Source organism: Eumetopias jubatus, unplaced genomic scaffold (genome assembly GCF_037043125.1).
Source record: "Eumetopias jubatus isolate StellerSeaLion01/CBP00866 unplaced genomic scaffold, mEumJub1_p1.0 scaffold_4, whole genome shotgun sequence".
Classification (NCBI taxonomy): Eukaryota; Metazoa; Chordata; class Mammalia; order Carnivora; family Otariidae; genus Eumetopias; species Eumetopias jubatus.
In genome coordinates this window covers 5,180,183-5,182,573 of record NW_028274810.1, presented here as the reverse complement: position 1 = coordinate 5,182,573, position 2,391 = coordinate 5,180,183, and the positions used below count along the sequence as shown (strand labels likewise).

The 2,391-nt window shown below is 53.9% G+C and overlaps 1 non-coding gene across 1 annotated transcript; it reads right to left on the bottom strand.

Moving 5' to 3' along the window:
* Window positions 1-253: 253 nt before the first annotated feature.
* TRNAQ-CUG (transfer RNA glutamine (anticodon CUG)) lies at window positions 254-325 on the bottom strand. Its single transcript has one exon. It is a non-coding gene; the product is annotated as a tRNA-Gln (tRNA).
* Window positions 326-2,391: the final 2,066 nt, after the last annotated feature.

The window sequence follows — 2,391 nt, the reverse complement described above, 5'->3', positions numbered from 1 at the left end:
CGCAGTGTCGGGGGGAGGGGGGCGCCACTCTGAGACGCGGGCTTCTCGTTCCCCGGTTCCTGAGGAGGAGGAGGCGGCGGCGGAGCGCGGGGGACGCGGCTGCGAGGCGCCCACCGGGGGGCGGGAGGGGCGCGCTACGCCCCCGGAGTTTCCCTCCCCGGGACGGGGACCAGCGGGAGCGGGAAGGCACGTGCCACTCGCTGGGTATTGCAAAGGAGAGTAAAAGGTGGCTGCGGCTGGGCGCACAGGAGGAAGGTTCCACCGAGACTTGAACTCGGATCGCTGGATTCAGAGTCCAGAGTGCTCACCATTACACCATGGAACCACCGGAGGCACGGCGCCCCGACTCTCGGAGGTGTGCACACACCGCCTTCCTCCGCCGGGCTCTTCTCGCCTCAGGGGTTGGAGCTCGGCTCCTCCACCCGCGAGGAGTCGCCGGGCCTCACGTTCTCCCTGCCGCTCGCTGGGCCCGCGTGTCCGGGAACGAGATCAAGTCCGTTTGCGGGTTAGCCACAGGGACTGGCTTTTTAGGCCTCCCCCAGGTGTACCTGCTCTGCCTGGATGACTAGTTTCCTGCCCTGCGGTAAAATTCCTGCCAGAACAAACAAACAAACAAAAACAAACAAACAAACAAACAAAACCCAAACAAGTGTTCCTTTCCTTCCCTTTGCACTTGTCCTCTTCCCACTGCCCTGGGAGCTCCGGTGATCCTCAGAACGGGACTTGGGCCTTGCCGGGATTCCAGCCCCTCCCATTCCATTCCGGATCCTATTTCCTTGCCGTCTTTCTTGCTGTCTTCCTCACCCCCCATTTTCTCTAGCTGCGCGGGCCTTCAGTCGGCTCAGGACCATCCCGGGGCCGGGGCGACTCCAAAGTAAAGAACCCGGTTTGGCGCAGCTCAAGGCTGGCTGGTCACGTCCCGCCAAATTGAACCTCTAGCGGGGTTCTCTACTACCCGTGTCAGGGAATGCGATGCGCCCGTTATCGCCCCCGCGTGGCCACGCCGCGTACAGCGCGCAGAGCTCCGCGCAGGGCCGGAAGCTGCGGGGGCCAGAGACGCCAGAAAATTCACAGAACGCTGCACCATACTCAGGACCTTGAAATTAAAAGTCCGACAAACTACCAACTAAAACAGATGCATGGAAAAGAAAAAAGGTATGCTCCTGTCTCCTGGCTACAAGCGGGGGTTGGAAAAGCAATTGATACAGTGTTTTGGGATTCAGACTGGATAGTCTCCCAAATGTGAACCTGGGGATCATTGCCAGGCAGAAGACTAAGTCATACATAGAACCCCAGCCTTCTGCAGCCAACTCTTTACTTTTTAAATTTCTCGTGACCCAGAAAAGGCAAAAGCTCTCCTGCCACTATGTTTGCACAACCCAACATCTGAGCACCTGGACATTCCTAACTCTTGAGCGGCGAGGCAGGCGGGGCTGGGAGGTCTTGGACTCTTGGTGTGAGAAGGGAGGGAAAAGGTTTCGCCCCTTAGACTGAAAGAAATATGCTAGTCGGATATTATCAATGACCCAGAGCTGTGGTTTATATCCTGTTAACAATGGTTACTCCTATGGAAATTAGTGTGGAGGAGAGGAATTTTCCCCCATGCATTCTTTTATCATGTAACGTACAAAGAGTTCCTTAGGTTTAAAAAAAAAGGATGAAAATAAGAAAAAATGAAAGAAAGATGCTTCAGATGCCAGTGCGGAGGCAATTTAACTGGGGAGAGGAAAAGAAGAGCTTCTTTGGGGAGAGAACTCTGAGTGGGCGCCAGAGTTCTGAAGAAGATCCTAGGAGATAAAGCTGGAGCTTCACACTAGCCAGTTGGGGCAGAGGAAGGAGGTTGGCTGTTGGATTGAGCAGCATTCTCCTACAGGTGGGTTATTTGGGGATCTATTCCCAGCCTCTTACAGTCTGGGGGCGCCTGGGTGGCTCGGTTGGTTGTCTGACTCTTGGTTTTGGCCATGATCTCAAGGGTCGTGAGATGGGAGTCCCGTGTCAGGCTCTGCTCTCAGTGGGGAGCCTGCTTGAAGATTCTCTCCCTCTGCCCTTCCCTCTACTCACTCTCTCTCTCTCAAATAAATACATGAATCTTAAAAAAAAATACTAGATATAGTCTGTTACTGAGGTTCTTGATGTTTCTTTCAGAAGTCTCAATTTCTAGTTTGTAGAAGGGCACTCTGTAGGGGAAAAGCAGAATCACTGTGTAGGATAAGACTGAATGGCTCTGGATAATTCTCCATCATAACCAACAATCTCAGCATGGTCAAGAAATATACACAAAACGGGGGCACCTTGGTGGCTCAGTCGGTTAAGTGGCTGACTCTTGGTTTCAGTTCAGGTTATAATCTCAGAGTTGAGAGATAGAGCCCCTCTCCGGCTTCTCTGCTCAGC